Here is a 20,514-nt window from a genome sequence, read left to right as displayed (position 1 = left end):
TCTCACTTCGAAGTCAGAGCGGTCGGGAGCGCTCCGAGTCAGAGGCTGACGCTCTGAAAGAACCAACCGAGGGTAGTCCGAGCGCTCGATTTCTACCAACCGAAGGCGCAGCCACTTTTCAGAGCGCTCCAGAGCGCTCCAAAACGGCCAACCAAATATGCCATTAGAGAACTGTGCGGCAAGCAGTGGAATGCGAAAGCCCAGTTTTAGACATTGAAAGTTTCAACAAAATGCTTGCCTTATTTTTCAAATTTTAATATTGAATGTTTCCCTTCTAAGAAGCAAGTTCCTGATATTGAGAAAACTTTGCTGCACATACAAAAGGAAATCGGTGTAGTGACATGCATTGTTACTCGTGGGAGAAGGCCAGCTCCTGTGCAGTGGAAACAAATGACACCATCTTATGCTAAACAGAAAGATGTGTGAATGAAAAGTAGTGGGGAGATGGTTAGCTTGAAAGGGAGATGGTATACTTTATTGAGAGAACGAATGGGAATGTATAACAGAAGAGAGACAACATGGTGTTTGCATGATTTATTTAGAGACCATATGCGATCCCTAGCGTCTGTGCACGTGGTGCTTTGAAGAGGACGGCCTTGTGGTCGGTGAAAGGTGGTCTTGACGTTTTGATTCGACTTCCCGCGTTTGGAGTTTAAGGTCCGCTTGCAATTGTTTGTGTTTACTTTCGGCTTCGCAAGCTCGAAGTTCGGGATTGCGTCGCCACCGCTCTGGTTTCGCGGCAGGGGCCCGAACGCACATCACAGCACTGCCAAAGAGAGAGAATGAGACACGCGCCGCATGCTCCATTGGAGTACGCAGCTATCGCACCAGCTGTTGTGCGCACCGTTCCATAGAGTAGAGGATTCCTAAACAAGAGATTGGCACAAGCATACGAGAGGAGAGATGAAAGATGGCAAACACATGTGCAGTGGGGTAGACACAATGGGAAGGAAGGAGGGAGGGATAAACAAAGACCCCATCGAAAGCTGTTTTGCATCTAAAACAAAAGCGTTGCTTAAAAGTCATCATCATCGTCACCATTTGAGTTATTGGGATATCAACATAAAGCTTTTCTGCGCCGACGGTCCAGTGGCCACTCACCAATAACAAACCCCTGCTTTCAGTATTTATCATCAAAATATATTTGCCGTATCACTTTGAAATGTGTGTATCATTGGATGAATGTGCATGGTTATGTAAAAGGAGCTCCTTGGAAAGTTACTTGCCATGGCTTGGGCTTTTGATTCTTCACCGAATGCTGAGTTCGCAGTGCGTCGTGAAGCTGAATAGCAAGAAAAACAGTATGGGTGCATTCAGACGACGAACTGATTCCAGATTTTTTGTGTATGCGAATGGCTAATTTGCAGATGATTCACCTGCGGGCACATCCACACGACGGACGTGGTATTATGAGAGAAGGTCCGAATTACTCTCGACTGCAGCCTCTGTGCTCACTTGCACCCGTTGCCAGCAGACTGGTTTCAGAGTATTCAACAATATGAAGGCTAACAAAGCACGAAGCTTGTCGAACGTTGTCGAGGGCTTGTGAAAGTGAAAATGATGTTTTTGCCTAAATGGCTAGATGGGGTGAAAGACCTGCTGTGCAGAGAGTTGCTGAAGACAGACCTCACAGCTGTTGGGTGTGGGGTCCCGCATACGAAGGTATGATACAGTGACGTTCTGGCGAAAATTGGCAGTGTTTTTTTGTGTGTTTACTTTTTCTTTTTTGCGGATGGAGGTACCGAAAGTGCATATTGCACTGATGCACATTGTTTCATTGTTTTGGTTATCTTGATCTTAATCAGTGTTCAAAACATGGACCGTGTTCTTAGACTACCGCTTTCGACGACAGTGCCACTTTGTCTGTCGCAGAATCTTCCATGTGCAGTTATTAACTCGACAACTTACCGTAATTACTCGAATCTAAAGTGCACCTTTTTTCCGGTTAAGTGAGTTCATAAATCGCATGCGCGTTAGAATCGAGTACGAACAAAAAAATTACGGTCAATCTGTTGCCATCGGCAAATTTAAAATGGCCGCCCCCTACGTGCGTCGGCATGGCGCGTCGGCCATTTCTGCCTATGTGTTTCTCATGTGCGGCACTTCGTACGTGTGCTGAGGAGTTCGTCATCTAGTAGTGCATTAGCATCGACGGCGTGGAAGGGCCGACTCCAAAAGCTCGAGTGCACCACGATGCCGCTTTTAAAAAAAATGTCATCGCGTGTGCAGAAACGGACGGAAATCGGGCCGCATCGCAATCGTTCGGAGTTCCCGAAACGTGCGTGCGGGACTGGCGGAAACAAAAGCAGAAGATTCTCGACAGCAAAGCTTCACGCAAAGGGTCGGTTTCCGCAAATTAAAGAGCTGCTCGGCGAGTATGTGCTTGTGCAGCGAGCGGCACAGCGGCCCGTGACGACAGAACTGCTCCAAGTGCGGGCTATGCAATTAGTCTAAGAAAAAGGTCTAATGCGGAGCCAGTTTAAAGCGAGCAGGTGCTGGCTAACTAACTTTATGAAGAGGAAAGGCTTTTCCCTCCGAAGGGGAACATGCATATGGGAAAAGTTTTGCGGTGGAGTACGATGAAAAGCTTTACAGTTTTCAGAGGTTCGTCCTAAACTTGCGGGGCAACAACGGCTACCTGCTTGGGCAAATCGGGAATGCCGATCAGACGCTTCTTTACTTCGACATGCCTGGCACCACAACCGTGGAGAAGAAGGGGGCGAAGCAAGTTAGCGTGCTGACATCGGTCCACGGTAAAACTACAGTGACGGCAATGCTCTTTTACACGTCAGATGTGCACAAGCTTCGCCCGTACCTCATATTTAAATGGAAGACGCTCCCGAAAGGAGTAGTTTTTTCTAGTGGTGTGATCATGCGGGCCAGCGAGAAAAAATGGGTGCGCGTTGCAATCGATGTCTTACGTTTTTTTTTTTTTCGCGGTGGAAATCGGGTGCGCGGTAGAATCGAGTAAATACGGTACTCGCTTCTTTCTAAATTTTCAATCAGCATGAAGTGGGGGGAAACCTGCTCCGACTTGCACCAGCTGGAAATTGGTGCGCCATACTGCTCCAAAAAAGTCTCTCTTGCCTAATTTGCATCATTGCTGTGCCAAATGGTGATTCTTGAACCGAAAGTAATGTTTACAGCACTCATCATGAGCGGATATTACATGGTGGTTGCCATCTTGTTCGCTTGCGCTGCTGCATCAGCGCACAGTAGTACCGCTGCAAAAGTACGGAGTCGGCCTATCAATTATACCGACTTCCCTGCGATTGCGGCAGTACCTTTTGTGGTAACCATGGGCAAAAAACAAAAGAAATGTGCCAACTGCTGAAAAGCGCATCAGTATGACTTATCGCTGATAAAAAGCCTAAATGTGTGGCATAGCACCATGTTAAGCCTACTTCACGCTTTTAATAGCCAGCGACTACCTGAGAGCGCTGATCGCATCCACTTAATCGTTGTGCAGCACCGTGTTCAGAGTTCAACACATTGCAGAAACGAAAGCAGCTGACTGTTGCGGAATTGAGCGTTGTGGATACCGGGCACCAAGACAGCAAGCATAGCGCACACTTTTATGAGGGGACAGGCCAAACGCACCGCTGTCCGCTGCCAGAACTGCTGGAGCGTCGCTTGCAGAAAGCTCACATCATTGCGTTAACGCAACAGGCTTCTCACCACATCTGTGTGCGGTCTGAAGCAGAGTGGACGCTAGTTAGTAGCTTGGCAAGGGGGTGTTATGTGGTTGGCGAAGCGCTGCACGCAACTCGCCAGTAAACGATCGGCTCCCTTTGACAGTACCGTGTATAAAAAAGCTGTGTCAGTTTTCAATAAATAGCAGATCATGGTACCTATTTATCGTGGACAGCTGACTATGTCCATTTCACCACTGTGCCATGCTGTGTTGGCTGCATAACCTGGACTCCGCAGCAGTTATGAAATGCTCTTTGACGTCGCCTCCGCGTGCCATCGGACGGTCGTGCGAGGCTGTCAATAATTTATGAACTTGGGCAAAAAGAAAGAAATTGCTTCAGGGTGACACTTTTGGCAATGTTCACTGTGGCACTTTATTTATTCCTTCTCTAGCGGGGATGGTGCTCGGAAAGAAATGCAAATCGGTACTTGGTCATAGACGCGTGCATGGAGTGGGGGAAGGGACAGAGGGGTGCAGATCCAGCCCCATACATTGACATGATAGGGAGGGGCCTGCTGTGACAAATCTTTGCCCCCTTCTCCCATTAAGTGTAACCCTGCGCAGGCACACATATGTACTTGGTGGTTAATGTATACTACGTTTAGAGCATAGTTAGCCACATTCCTGGCAGGTTCTTGGCATGTATGTACGTATTACGAGGTTTTACAGCAACGAGCTCTGCATATACCATGTGTGTGTACGTGTGCATACGTGCACGTGCAGTGCTATGAACTTGTGCTACGGCTAGCTTGTTGCTGCAATATTTTCTAGACTACCTTTTGTCACCGCTACTGTACATATTATGACGACTCGGTTGTAACGAGGTTTATTGGCCATGAGCTCCGAAACAAACAAGCGCAACAGACCCGAAGATGAAGCGCGTGTTCAAAGACGTTGATGATTGTCAGCCAGAGCAGATGATGATGATTGACTGCTGTTCAGATGAGGATGAAGTGCCTAATAGATGCCTACACTAATTCCCCCCACGTAGAAGCGGCCAGCCTGGCCGCTGCGGGTGGGTAGTCTAGGTGACGAGGAACGTCGTGTGAAAAGCTTCATGCGGGAAACGTGTACAATTTCGGTGCTGTGGTAACGGCAGTCAGTTGGCACGACAAGAGGCGTCACACGATAATTGACAGTTGAAGTCTGCTCTAAAACTACATATGGGCTGATGAATCGAGGCTGGAACTTGTCGCACAGACCAGGTGTGCGAATTGCTTTCTATAGCAGCACTTCGTCACCCGGTTGGAATGACACCACACGATGAGAGGTGTCGTAGACGGCCTTCCTTGCTTGTTGCGTAGGTTCCGTGTTCATACGAGCGCGCTGATGGCACTGGGCAAGGCAAGAAATATATTCTTCGCAAGAAGACGGTGATAGAGGGCTATTGCTGGTGAAGAAGGAAACATCGATAAAGAAAGTAGGTGAACGTTTGTGAACAAGATAAAACGGTGAGTAGCCAGTTGTGCGTTGAACAGTGGTTTTGTAGGCGAAAGTGAGGAATGGTAAAAGCTTATCCCAGTTTCTGTTATCTGGTTGAATGTATACGGCGATCATGTCGGCAAGGGTTCGATGAAATCTCTTGGTCAGACCGTTTGTTTGAGGATAATAGCTAGACGCCGTCTTGTGTGTAGTACCAGAAACGCGAAAAACTTCACCTAAAAGCTGTGATAAGAACACTTCCACGGTCACTTAGAAGAACACGAGGAGCACCATGACGTAGAATTATGTCCTGAAGGACGAAGTCAGCAACTTCCGATGCTGAACCAGTAGCTACTGAAGTTGTCTCGGCGTGACGTGTCAAATGGTCTATGGGGGTGACTATCCATCTATTTCCAGCGCCAGTAACAGGAAGGGGTCCATAAAGATCGACACCGAGGACCTTGAAATTGAAAGGTGTTGTAGGGCACGTCATTGGCTGTAGTTGACCTGCAGAAGGAGATGTCGGAAGCTTGTGAAGTTGGCACGGAGAGCAGGAACCCAGTACTTTGCTACGCTGGTAGAAAGGGCAGGTCAATAAAAGCGGCTTCAAATGCGGTCGTAGGTTTTCTGAAATTTGAGATGGCCAGCAGTCAAATTGTCATGAAAGGCGTTAGGTACATGATGTCCAAGAGTGCGTGGCAGAACAGGTACCCAGCGTTGACTGTCAGGATGATATATGTGATGATACAGCAAACCGTCCTGAAGCTTGAAGTGCTCGAGATGTTGACAAAGCTGTGTGTGTGAGGTGGACGCGTAGCTCTTGAGAGGTGGTCTACAATACGGGTGTGGTAAGAGTGCTTCTCATAACCAAAATCGAAACTGGAAGTGAAACCGACAGCGGAAAATAACCGACGAAGACGAAAGTGTGCACAGGGTCAGACGAACGTGAGCGCGTGAGCTTCGGAACAGCGACCGGCAGAGGAAGAACGCGGCCAGCTAGCAACAGCGCTAGGCGTTGGGCTCAGGGGACCGAACCAACGAGCGGGTGTCACGAACCAACCGGGACGAGCGTGGCATGTTCCTGAGGCGAGTGGCGGTTCCGGGCCGGGCCTGACATGCTGTTCCTGTGGCGGACGAGCGTGCGGGCCAGGGCAAGCGGCTGATCCTGTCGAGACTCGGGTCCGGCACAACCAGTCACCGAGATCGTGGCCACGGTGCCACGTCGGAGCCGGTCCGGCACAACCGCCAATTGAAGGTGCGACCTCGGTGTTGCGTCGGCCGCAGCGTGGGGCCGCCTGGTCCAGCACGAGCAGCTGATGGTCTGCTCGTGAGCTCCCGTGCACTTGGCAACCTTCCCGTGGCGAGGTTGCGTCGTCGACGCCATCGTCTTCAGCGGGAGCGTGAGTGACACCCGACGGAATTAGACTTCCGAGTAGTGAGGACGCGTGGGTTACTCGCGGGCGCGTAGACATAAGGACTGTATGACTGAATTACGGAGCCAGTGTGTTGTACAGATAGCCACAGTGTTGTGATTGTTTTGTGTGTGAAGTCAATAGATGTTTCTCTTGTCCTTGTCTTGGGTTTCTGCGTCTGAGGGCCCAAGAACCACCACAATTGGCGAGCCTGCCAGGATCAGAAGATTCCAGGATGGCTTATTAAAATCTAAAGCCATTACTCAGACGCAGCCTTTGATGGACAGGGAGAAATTTATTGCACTTGGCCGACAGCTAGGGTTGGTGAACGAGGAGCTCAGAGAGTGGGTTGAGCGAGAGTGCGTTGAAGCTCGAGATGAGCGTGCTAGGGAGCGCGAGATCGCGAAAGAAAACGCTGAGAGGCAGCAGAAGCTGTTAGAGCAGCAACAGAAAGTGCAGGAACAAGAGCTGGAGATCCTCAAACTGAAGCTTCGACTTCAGGAGAGCGCAAGCAGGGAACAGCCAATGGTGGCTGACGAACAAGGAGGATCCAGCATGAGCGCCAGAGGAATAACAGAGGTCTGCAGTCCTCATAAACTGATTCCGCCCTTCAATGAGGCTCGGGACGACCTCGACGCGTACCTGCAGCGATTTGAACGGGTCGCCACGTGTCAAGGGTGGCCGCGTGAAAAGTGGGCTCTTTCGCTTAGCCTATGCATGACAGGAGAAGCGCTAACAATCATAGGCCGGTTAGATCCAACAGCTGTGCTGAATTATGATCAGCTGAAAGCGGCGCTTCTTCAGAGGTTCCGCTATACTGCGGAAGGCTACCGCGAAAAATTTCGTAAAGCGAAGCCCGAAGAAAACGAGACTGGTCTGCAGTATGCTGCAAGACTTTCCGGCTACTTTGACCGTTGGCTTGAAGTGGGAAAAACGGAGACAGGCTTTGCTAGCCTTCGAGATCTGATGATAAGTGAGCAATTCATGAAGGGTTGTTCTCCGGCACTCAGGATCTTTCTCAAGGAGAGAAGTTGCAAAACCCTGAGTTCGCTTTGCAAGACTGCCGATAACTTCATGGAAGCACAGGCGCTCACAAACTTAGGAAGAGAACGGATTCCCAAGGATCCGGGACCTTCGGTGTCCAAGCCGGAGTCCGCGAAGAAGACGGAGAAGCCTGCAAGTCGCTGTTTCTTTTGTGACAAGGCAGGCCATCGCGCAGCCGACTGCTGGTCCCGCACGAAAGGGAATACTTTCAACCGATGCGGAGTATGCAAACAAAGTGGACACAGCAGTGACAGATGCCCTGGTAGAAAATTTGGCAAAGACCAGGCATCATGTATGCTATCGGAAAAACGCGAAGACTTGACACCTGAACACCATAAGAGTGGCTACATTGTTCTTCAAGACGGCGGAACAATACCCATCGTCAATGCCACATCAAGTCGACGATCCGCGAACGTTGGAGTCGCTGACATGCCTGTTGTGGAGGGGTTCCTAGAGGACAGACCAGTGCATGTGCTTCGAGACACCGGCTGCAACACGATCGTCGATCGGCAATCCTTGGTTCCGAAGGAGAAGTTCACGGGAACGACGAGCCCAGTGTACTTACTGGACCGTACTGTGCGATACTTCCTAGAGGCAAAAGTCCTTTTGCAATGTACATTGTTCACTGGGGAAGTACTCGTTAAGTGTATGACCGACCCATTATACGACGTAATTTTGGGCAACATCAAGGGCGCGGCATTGCCGGATACGTTACCTATGAATGAGTCAGCACCACAGCATGACCATGGCCATGTGGAAACAAGGCCTGCACCATGCACAGACTCTAGCAAAGGGAATGCTGTCAATGGTGAGCCGAATGTATCTGGCAATTTGGACGCAACCCAACCAAGATCGAATGCGAAGGAAGCGTATGAGCCACCGCATGAAGCCTTGGAAAAGTGGCCCCTACCTGAAGAAGTCCTCGTGAGAAAAGCAGGAGAAACGAAGAAGCACACTTCTTTACCTGTGATGACTCTGCCTGCTTTACAAGTGGGAAGTGAGGCGCTTAAAAATATCAAGTGGATGGCGAAACTTTGCGAAAGTGTTTCGAGGCGGTTGGCAAGAAAATCATGTCGAACGATCGAGAAACGGTGTTTTTCATTCGGGACGGAACCTTATTCCGCAAGCACAACTTGCCAGATGGAACTAATTTGGAGCAACTTGTTGTACCACGACAGTTGCGTGAGGTGGTGCTGAAACTAGCCCACGAAGGCATCTTAGCCGGCCATTAAGGTATCACGAAGACAGTAAGCAGGGTCACTGGAGAGTTCTACTGGCCGGGTGTCCAATCCGACACAAAACGCTTCGTGAAATCTTGCGACATCTGTCAACAGATGGTGCCACGCCACCTGGTGGGACGCGCTCTCTTGGGCACCACGCCTATCATCGAGACACCGTTTACGAGAGTTGGCATTGATATTATCGGCCCATTGTCACCAACATCTGAGAAGGGCAATCGCTACGTACTGACAATGATAGATTTTGCGACGCGATACCCCGACGCGGTAGCACTTCCCTCCATTGAAGCGAGACAGGTTGCGGAAGGTCTCCTGGAAATGTTCTCTCGCGTTGGCATACCTAAAGAGATCATCAGTGATCGCGGCACGTCTTTCATGTCAGCAGTTATGAAGGAATTCAGCCGACTGCTTTCATTCAAACAACTGCCTACTACGCCATACCATCTGATGGCCAATGGTTTGATTGAACGTTTTAATGGGACATTAAAACGCATGATAGGGCGAATGTGTCAAGAGCGTCCGAAAACCTAGGACCGTTACATTGGTCCCTTACTGTTCGCCTACCGAGAGCTTCCCCAATGTAGCACTGGATTCTCTCCTTTTGAATTATTATATGGTAGATAGGTGCGAGGGCCAATGGCTGTTCTCAAGGAGCTCTGGACGAACCCTCGCCTCGATGACGAGACCAAGACGACATACACGCATATGATGGAGCTGCGGCAACGTTTAGAACGCACCTGTGCGTTCGCACACGAAGAATTGATGAAGGCGAAGAAGCTGCAGAAAGGGTACTACGATAAGAAAGCGAGACAGCGCGAAGTTGTCCCTGGTGACCAGGTGCTGGTGTTGTTACCAGCCGATGCTAACAAGCTGGTGCTTTCCTGGAAGGGCCCCTTCCCTGTTATTGAGAAACGCAGTGAACTGGATTACCTAGTAAACCTGGACCACAAGGTTACGCTCTTTCACATCAACATGTTAAAGAAGTATGAGGAGCGCAAGCCACTAAGCCAACGAACGGTTGCAGGCGTTACCACAACATTGCCAAGTGACACAGACGAGGTTCAGTCCGACGAAGTGCCCCATATCACACTAGAACCAGACACAGGACTGGACGAATGTTACCATAGCATCGGAGCTCAACGCTGATGCACGACAGCAAGCCACAGCGGTCCTTAAAGAATTCAGAGACGTGTTCTCAGATGTACCTGGGAAGACTGACATTGTTCACTGTGAGTTGAAGCTTACATCAGAGGCTCCCATACAGGTACGACAGTACCCGCTACCTTTTACTGTCAAAGGTGTCGTCGAGGAGGAAGTGAAGGACATGCTGCAGTTAGGTGTCATTGAAAGGTCAACGTCAGCCTATCACTCGCCCATAGTGGTCGTCAAGAAGAAAGATGGCACCATGCGTTTGTGTATTGACTTCCGACAACTGAACAAGGTCATACTTCCGGATTGTGAGCCGATCCCTCGCACAGATACGATGTTCGCTAAGCTTACAGGATGCAACTACTTCTCGCGCTTTGATTTTACTAAAGGATACTGGCAGGTACCTATGACCAGTCAGTCGAAAGAGCTCACGGCTTTCTCATGTGAATCTGGCTTGTACCACTTCAACTTTATGCCCTTCAGCATCAAGACTGCGCCGGCAGTATTTAATCGGTTAATGCAAGTCGTCACCGAGAGGATTCCCAATGTGCTATATTACTTTGACGATGTGCTCGTCGCTACTGAAACTTGGGAAGAACACTTGGTAACCCTAAAGAGATTGTTTGAGCGCGTCAGAGCGGCTCGTCTAACTATAAAACCAGCGAATTGTGCGGTCGGCTGTCCGACTACCACTTTTTTGGGCCACACTGTTGGGCAAGGTATGCTGCAGACGAGTAAGAGCATTACTGATAAGATACAAGCAGCTGTGCCGCCAAGCACCAAGAAGGAATTGAAAGCCTTTCTCGGCCTATCAGGTTATTACCGCGACTTTTTGCCCAATTACGCTGAGTTGACATTTCCGCTCACAGAACTTACAAAGAAAGGCCACCCCAATAAGTTATTATGAGGTGAAGAACATGAGAGAGCGTTTCGACAAGTGCAGAATCTATTGTCCACGCAGCCTGTGCCGAAGTCACCCGACTTGCATAAGCCATTTGTTCTGCGCACGGATGCGTCTTCGCGGAGCTTAGGAGCAGTATTGCTCCAGGAACACCAAGGCCGTCTGCACGCAGTTTCCTACGCGAGCCGTAAATTACTACCCCGCGAAGCAGCCTACTCCACAATTGAAAGAGAAGGCCTTGCCGTAGTCTGGGCTGTTCGCAAATACCATATTTTTCTCTATGGCAAGCCGTTCATGTTGCAATGTGACCACCAGCCATTGACTTATATTCAGTCAGCTAGGCACCTAACTAATCGAGTCCTGAGGTGGAGTCTCCTTCTTATGGAATATGACTTTCACGTGGAACACATTCGTGGTGTGAACAACGTTGGTGCCGACTATATGAGTTGTGCGGCTTTCACCGAGCAGTGACTTATTGCCGTTGTACACAATTTTTTTATCATGTTGTCATCATAGTGCAATTGGTTTTTTTTTTCACATCTAAACTGTGACATTTAAAGTGTGCGGAACCTTTGTTATATTCGGGAACTGTGTGTTACGTGTGTACAACGTACTGGAAGTTGTGGGGAGTGTGGTAAGAGTGCTTCTCACAACCAAAATCGAAACTGGAAGTGAAACTGACAGCGGAAAATAACCGACGAAGACGAAAGTGTGCACGGGGTCAGACGAACGTGAGCGCGTGAGCTTCGGAACAGCGACGGGCAGAGGAAGAACGCGGCCAGCTAGCAAGAGCGCTAGGCGTTGGGCCTCAGGGGACCGAACCAACGAGCGGGTGTCACCAACCCAACCGGGACGAGCGTGGCATGTTCCTGAGGCGAGTGGCGGTTCCGGGCCGGGCCTGACATGCTGTTCCTGTGGCGGACGAGCGTGCGGGCCAGGGCAAGCGGCTGATCCTGTCCAGACTCGGGTCCGGCACAACCAGTCACCGAGATCGTGGCCACGGTGCCACGTCGGAGCCGGTCCGGCACAACCGCCAAGTGAAGGTGCGACCTCGGTGTTGCGTCGGCCGCAGCGTGGGGCCGCCTGGTCCAGCACGAGCAGCTGATGGTCTGCTCGTGAGCTCCCGTGCACTTGGCAACCTTCCCGTGGCGAGGTTGCGTCGTCGACGCCATCGTCTTCAGCGGGAGCGTGAGTGACACCCGACGGAATTAGACTTCCGAGTAGTGAGGACGCGTGGGTTACTCGCGGGCGCGTAGACATAAGGACTGTATGACTGAATTACGGAGCCAGTGTGTTGTACAGATAGCCACAGTGTTGTGATTGTTTTGTGTGTGAAGTCAATAGATGTTTCTCTTGTCCTTGTCTTGGGTTTCTGCGTCTGAGGGCCCAAGAACCACCACAACGGGTCAGCCTGCTGGCGAGAATTGAAGCGCTGGTCATCGTGGATTAGCGGCTGGTACAGCGAGGCGAGCAAGGCAACAGAACTGGGAGTGACGTCCGCATTGGTGTCGTTGGAGATAGCAGCTGGAGTGTCGAACGAATCTGTAGGTAGGGGGTAACGAGAAAGAGCATTGGCATCTTGATGTTTTTTGCCAGATTTATAAATAATGTAAAACTGATACTCCTGTAAGCGTAAAATCTAATTATTCAAGCGTCCGGACAAGTTCTTCATTGTGCAAAGCCAGCATAAAGCATGGTGGTCCGTTACGATGGTGATTTGACGGCCATACAGATAAGGACAAAACTTTTTTATGGACCAAACCACAGCGAGGCACTCTTGCTCAGTGATGGTATAGTTCCTTTCAATAGAAGTAAGCACTCGGCTAGCATATGCGACGACCCTTTCTCGCCCAGAGTTATCGCATCGGAGGAGAACAGCACCTATACCGCAAACGCTGGCGTCGGTATGCAGGAGTGTCGGGGCGGTGTCATCCAAATGGCAGAGTACAGGCTCTGGCATCAGAGCTTCCTTCAATAGATCAAACGGCGACTGACATTCCTCGGACCACACAAAGGGTGCATTAGAAGCAAGTATTTTGTGAAGTGGCGCAGCTATTGAAGGGAAATTTTGTATGAAGCGACGGAAATAGGATGCGAGGCCAAGAAAACTTCGCAAATCCTTAAGTCTTGTAGGGCATGGAAATCAAAGGACGGCAGCGATCTTTTCGGGGTCACGGCGAATACCGTCCTTGCTCACAACATGACTGAGAACCTTGATGGATTTGGTGGCGAAACGGCATTTCTCAGTGTTGAGCTGCAGATCCGCGCCGGCGAGGCACGTTAGGACGTCATCCAAGCGCCTCAGGTGCTGAGAAAACGTTGATGAAAAGATGATAATGTCATCAAGCTAGCAGAGACACGTCTTCCATTTCAGACCACGCAGGATGGTGTCGATAATGCGTTCAAACGTCGCGGGCGCATTCCAGAGCCCGAAAGGCATCACGTTAAATTGGCATAGGCCATCGGGGGTTGCAAATGCCGTCTTTTTTTTTTTTTTTTTTGTCGTCATCATTCATGGGAATTCGCTAATATTCCGAACGCAAATCAAGGCTTGAAAAGTATTCGGCACCTTGCAGTAAATCAAGAGCATTGTCGATGCGTGGCATGGGGTATACATCCTTGCGTGTGATGTTGTTAAGTGCCCGGTAATCGACGCAAAAGCGCACAGAGCCATCTTTTTTTCGTACCAAAACAACAGAGGATGACCAAAAGCTAGTTCATGGACGAATTGTTTCTCGTTGGAGCATGTCTGCGACGTTTTCCTCGATGATTTTTCGCTCAGCGAGAGACACGCGGTACGAGCGGCGATGCGCAATAGCGGCGATGCACAATGCTCCGTCTGAATGCGATGCGCTGCAGTGGTTGTTCGGTTCAACGTCGAGAAGCAGGTGTCGAAAGAATCGGCGTGTTTCGTTAATAACGCAAGCAAATGCTGTGCCTGCATAGCTGTTAAGTCATCACTGATAAGGGCTGTAAAGGGAGAAGATGAACCAGGCTTACTCACAACGGTCGTTGGTAAAGGCAGGTTTATGTGGCGTGACCCTGACAGGCTCAGCATCCACAACACAGGCTACTGCAGTGCCCTGCGGCAGGAGAACTTTCTCTGGTGTTACATTCGTAGCAATGACGAGCGCGGAGCCATGGTGAAAGTGTACGACACCTGACGCAAGGGCTACGCCTTTAGCAACGCAAGTCAACGAAGGGGACACCAAGATGTCACCGTGGTCGATGTCCTTAGAAGTCAGGGTCACAATTCGCTCCTGATGTGGCGGTAGTTCCAGATCTTCGCGAGCGAACAGACGTAGTGGCTTGTAGACGCCTTCGTCGAACATAAAGTCTGCATCAGTTAGGTGCAGAATCCGTTCACCACAACATATAGCGGCTGTAGAAGAAGATAGGAAGTCGCACCCTAGAATAAGCTGGTGAGAGCACCGGGTAAGCACAGGGTACTGGGTGTAATGCAGGATGTCATCGATAAAAACACGAGCACTACAAAGAGCAAAGGGGCGGATAGTGTTCCCCTGGGCTTCAACTAGGTTGGGTCCATTATAAGGTGTCATTACTTTTTTTAAGCGTTTGCACAAATCATACCGAATCACAAAAACTGTAGCACCGGTGTCCACCAAAGTGTCCACAAGAACTCCTTCCACCTTAACAGAAACTATGTTGAACCGGCATGCTGGAGGAATATTCGTCCTACTGTTACATGCAGTTTCTCCTCCAAAAACTGCATCATTTAGTTTTCCGACCGATTGTCAGTGGTAAACGAGGCTGGCCGAAGAAGAGAGGAGGAGCGACGAAAGGGCGAAGGTGTCGGTGTCGGCTTGAACGGTAAGTGTTCTGCGTCTCAGTCGACGCGGGCGGAAATGGAGACCGTTGCTGTCCAGATGAATAACACCGGGCGTAAAAATCTGCACTGGAAAAAGTCCCGTTCGGGCATGTCGTACCCACTACGCTCATCCTGCTGGCGCTTGCGGCAGAAGCACAATATATGACCAAGATATCCACAGTAAAAACATGTTGGGCGAGACGGGCGCCAAGGTGAGTAGTAGAGGGCATTCGGCGCACCGGGAGATAGCGCACTCAAATGGACAGGTGGAAGGTCGGGTGGCATTGGCCGGAAGTGGACCGGTGGTGCAGCAGCAACCGACGTGATTGATGGCAGCGGCAACGTAGAGTTTACGTTGCGAGGAGGCGCGGCCGCAACTTGCGCGTACGTTGGAGGGCTGGACGGAGGTGGCTGTACGTAGGCTGGACCGGTGAATGATGTTAGTTCCTCCCTTATGATGTCACGCAAGGCCATGCTTGAAGGCTGTGTGACAGATGGAGAAGGTGGTGAGAAGCCCATTGATTGGAGTTCTTCACGTATGATCTCCTGTATCATGTCATGCAGGTCCTGGTCTGCTGGACGATGTTCACTATTGCCCGACTGATGGCAAACAGAATAAGTTCGTCGAGACGCTGACACGTAGAGACGGCGTCAGCGACAGTAGAAAGATTCTGGGCAACAAGGGCATTGTAGGCAATGCTTCCGATGCCCTTCAGGATGTGACGCAGTTTGCTGACTTGGAAGTCGAAGAATTGACGCGCCGGCAAAGCGCAAGGACATCCTCGATGTAAGATGTGTATGACTCGCCGGCATGTTGTTAACGAGTATCTAGGCTTTTCTTCGCTAGAGCGGATCGAACTGCAGGTGTGCCGAATACTTGGCGAAGCTGCTGCTTGAAAGCAGGCCAGTCGGTGAGGTCAATCTCATAGTTCAAGAACCATGTCTTGGCAACGCCCGTGAGATAAAGTGATAATCGGCGGAAATTGTTAGAGTCGTTCCAGTAATTAGTTGCGCGTACTCTCTCGTAGTTATCGAGCCAGTCCTTCACATCTTCGCCGTGGAGACCAGCGAAGATTGGAGGGTCACGCTGGTGGTTCACGATGTAAAGAGGAGGGGCTTGCGGTGCAAGGACGGGAGCAGAAAGGGCGTCGGCCTATTCACTCTGAGACATGTTGGCGGACTGAGGGTTCAAGCGGTGGCCTGAACGGAGCTTCAGCGAATAGGCGTTGTGAGGAGAGGTCTGGGATTGTCAATCCACCTCCAACCACGTATGACGATTCGGTTGTAACAAGGTTTATTGGCCCTGAACTCCAGAATAAACAAGCGCAACGGGCCCGAAGATGAAGCTGAAAATGAAGATGAAAGACGATGATGATTGTCAGCCAGAACAGGTGATGATGATTGACTGCTGTTCAGATGAGGATGAAGTGCATAATAGATGCCTACAATATTCCTATTTTTGTTTATTTTGTGCTTATTTTGTGAGCTATAAATAATTATGTAAACCGAAAAAGCAGTAAACCTAATTAAAGCTATGTTGTTTTGGTTCTGTGTGTGTTATGGAAAGCCCATGGGTGCTCCGAACATGAATGTGGCTGCTCCAAAAGCAGATTTTCCTGCTCCAATGGCTGCTACAAAATGCTGGAAGGCATTCCCATCACTGAGCGTGAAATAAATGCAGTAAATATATCAAAGATGATCGACCTTGAATATGGCCCCAGAAATGGACTGCACTAAGATCCAGCAGAGCAGAAATCAACTGCGACGACAGCGGTGTGGCTTGAGCAGGAGAAAAGTGTACTGGTTGCCGGCCTGTTTATCTACTAAAGCTGCTGTGTTCCATAACCAGAATCCCTACGACAAAAACAAGTTGGGCTCATCCGTCCGCGAGCCACTCGGACAATGCGCGATCGAGGAGAATCGCTGGCGTCATGAGATGCGCCACCCGTGCCTCTACATCCGGATTCGATTTGTCCTCTGAGTGTCTGATGACTAATTATGTTCAGTTTATCCGAATATATTCGCAGTGCTCTCTGCCTGTTTATACTGTATTTAGTAGCAAGTGACCTCCTCGAAATATGCTGAAAATTTTGGGTCATGGTTGGGGGGAGGCTATGTATTAAAGAGACCCACAACTAATATTTATGGTACCTGTTTTCTTGAGTGCAATGGAAAGATTACCGGTCCGACCTTGTAATCTCGGAATGGTAACGCGGAAAACACCGTAGAACATTTATAATCAGAATTTTTCTATTTGCGGCGATTATGCAATCTTAAGAAGACATGCTGCAAACAGTGGGTGTGATCGCTATAGCGATTATATGCCAGTGTAACGCCAGCAGTGATGAAAAGTGAAGACCTAACGCGTAATGTTGTGTTTGTCAAGCCTGCTGTCTCGCCCCCACTGCTTTCTAGCGTGGTAAATTATTTTACAAGAGCTACAGCATCTTTGAGAGGCCTCTTATGCAAGTACTTGTGGTCGTGCACAGGTCGCTCTTTTCACTTAAGCTAAGTCAAGCTAAGCCAAGTCTTCGAAAATGAAAGGCACGTCTTTACTAGTGATCGACAATGCACCCATAGTATTTCACGTGTGGCCGTAGTTGGACGGATTCGATATGTCATCGCTGGACAACTTGAGCGATTTAGAAGACCAATTTTCGGCTCGCATCTGAGCATAAAATTTGGGCCCCTATCAATTAGCGCCAGAGCGACATGTTTCGGCAGATGACAGCGGTAGGGATGAATCCAATAGACCCCCATTATCGCTACCACCAGCAGCACGCATCAAGCAATTCTCTACAGAGCAGTAGGTGAACGGCATTTCGCGGGCCACAGCTATCGCATTTGAAAAGCTCGCATGCTTCTTGAACGTGCCTGACGTAACAGGAATCGAGCTACTGTGGAAAATCCGCACGCATGCGCAGCTGTGTGCGTTCCCCTGCAGAGGCCACAAAAGCAGTGCTACTTTTCATAATGTACTTCTTTTACCTTGTAAGCCACACAGAAACAAACTAAAATGAACAATAACATACATATTCGAAATTTAAGCTCTTATTTTGGTGCGGTTTAAATAATCACAGCAAAATTATTAGGACTTCATAATTGTGTTTTATGGCTTTGGTGCTAGGGGTGCGACACGCCTGTTTTGGTTACTTTTAACGCACTTTAAAAATATAAATACTACTCAGGTCACGAAAAGTATGCTGTCACCTGTCACCATAATTCACGCTCTTTTCCTTTCCAACGGAATCTAATCACTGGTTCAGGTTAGTTCTGGGTCCCTTTAATTCTGATGTATAATATGGCATCACAATAATGCAGAGACGGTATCTTCATGACAATACTCAAATATATACATACACACACACACTCTTAGTACCATTGGCCTTAGTAGTATTGACCATCAACTTCAGATCTGCGTGCGAACCATCATAATGACCATCATCGTTTGGTTCACACACCTGTGTTTTAAATACAACAATTGTACCATCGTACCTGACATCGTCTTATAAATGGTTGAGGAATTTTTCACGTCGCACTGTTGTCCACATGTGGAAGTTTGGGGACGAAATTCCAGAACGGAATTTGGACCTTTTTTTTTATTATCGAAATTGCTGTCAATAATGTTCTAAAAAAATAATTTTTCTGTCGAAACTGATTTGATATTTCATTTTAGTGTTGCTCTAATTCTCCTCGTGTTCTTGTTGGGGCTGCTGGTTATTAATAATATGTTATATGCGAAACTGTGTTATACGTTCATGTTTTTAGAAGCCAGTTTCAGTTCCTACCTCACCCTGATGTCTTTCGAGCCTTTCGTCACGGGCCAACACATGATGTAGTGATGTTTTCCTGGCCCCTGCAGTCTTGGAGACTCACGAGTGGCCATTATGAATGTATTTATAGCTGATGTCTTCAAAACCAGCTACACTGGCGTGTGAAATCACCAGAGCCGATACTATAGCCTGATGTCTCGACAGTGATAACGTTCATGTGAAATAAAATATCTGATCATTTACTTGGCTTCAAAATTATTCAAAGCAAGTTTCATATTCAGTATATTTGTGTGGTGGAATCGGCATCAGTGATTGCCAGCAGTACCTTTTTAAATCATGTTTATGTCAGCTATGAACAGTGAAGTTTTATAATAATAAAATAATTGTTGGGTTAGTTGTTTCAAAACCACAATGTGATTATGGGACTGTGTAGTGGAAAGGGCTCGGGAAACTTTTTACCACTTCAGATTCATTAATGTGCGCCTAATTGCAAGTACACAGGTTCCTAGCATTTTCACCGCCATAAAAAATTATGGCGCGGCGGCCGGGCTTCGATCACTCGACCTGCGGGTCTGCAGTCGAGCACCTTAACCGCCGGAGACAAATTACTGACACAAAGACAAGAGCTGGAAGCGTTTCTTAACAAGGAGAAAAACCTTTAATCAATATCTTGAGCACAGTGTTGTAATGCCACTCGATTGAGCTCAAAAACGCACATGTACAAACAGAACATGTAGGAAGTGGCAGATCATTGGTACAACATGTGTCACGTGGTGAGTGATGGCACATGAGAAGGGATCTTCCATCGTTTCATTCTTCTGCTCTGCAAAATATTTGTTTACAGATAAAAGTGGTGTTGAGCATTATCCACGTTTCAAGTTGGCTCATGAAACAATTTCTAAAAAGACATTCAGGTCACTTGGCAAGAACTTGCAACACAGAGCTTGATTGTACATGGAATTATGTGTAGTTTAATTAATTTTACTGTGATGATGAAAAGGACATAGAGCAAAATATTTACAGCACTTAATTTGTGTATGTGCATTTTGTGAAAATTCGCTTCAGAGTTTACCTGAAGCTTTTAAGTACTTATTGAGCAAACAAAACAACTTTTTACACCTATGAGAAAAATCTGCTGCACAGTTAAAAAGAATTTTTTCCTAGTTGCTGTACACTTTCAGCGAGTTTTACTTGTTTGTCTTTAACAAAGATTATAGCCTACATTATTGTGAAAAATGGCAAGTTGTGAGAACAAAAACATGTATGAAAAAGTTACAATGACATTGTTCGTAGTTCATCATACTCAAGATGATTGCTTACATGCCAATGCATCAAAAGCTGCCCCAGTAGCCGCACTGAATTTACGGCAATTACATGTGGCTCATATGTGACAGCTTGAAGTAGATAGCCGATGTAGTATGTGGGTGATCATAACAAGACAAGTCATTGCAAGTCTTATTTTCCATTTGGCCATTATGCTGATAGTTGATGTGTTTAAATGGTGACACATTATGTTTATTGACATGCACTGCACTTTAAACAAAGTTTGTTATCGGTAAGCTAAAACTATAAGGCTTTGTAGTTATGCCAAATTCGCATCACGAGCATTTGAATTAACGCTACGGACACTCTGCCCATTGTGTTACCATAGATTGAGAACATTTACACTAAGAGCTAACCACCCCAGAAATTTGTAGTGAAAGCTGTATTTGTCAGGAAAGGCCCATTTCAGTATTTATTTTTTTGAGAAATAAAATGAGAAATGTAGCGTCCCACATACCTACTGAACGGCCTATGGAGGAAAAAAAGAAAACCACTTTTTCTGGATAGCTCATTGTGCAAAAGATGATTGGATAAGATGGATTGGCCCTTAATAAAAAATAAACGTTTCCATCAGAAAGCACATATGTGACCTACTTACTACTCTTCGCACCTAAAACCACGACACGTCCATTCATTTTCCTGTGGTTTTGGAGCCTTGTACTTCCCGGGCAGTTGTTCTTAGGGCTTTTGCGAGGCACGGGCTCAATGTTTCTGAACAAAACAGCGTTT

General features: G+C 48.2%; 1 protein-coding gene across 2 annotated transcripts in view; it reads left to right on the top strand.

Moving 5' to 3' along the window:
* The window catches only part of LOC119184967 (PIH1 domain-containing protein 1), an 85,572-nt gene that overhangs the window by 22,086 nt on the left and 42,972 nt on the right, over positions 1-20,514 (top strand). The window lies entirely within an intron of this gene.

The sequence above is a fragment of the Rhipicephalus microplus genome, chromosome 8, assembly GCF_043290135.1.
Source record: "Rhipicephalus microplus isolate Deutch F79 chromosome 8, USDA_Rmic, whole genome shotgun sequence".
In the NCBI taxonomy this organism is placed as follows: domain Eukaryota; kingdom Metazoa; phylum Arthropoda; class Arachnida; order Ixodida; family Ixodidae; genus Rhipicephalus; species Rhipicephalus microplus.
This window is presented reverse-complemented; position numbering and strand designations above follow the sequence as displayed.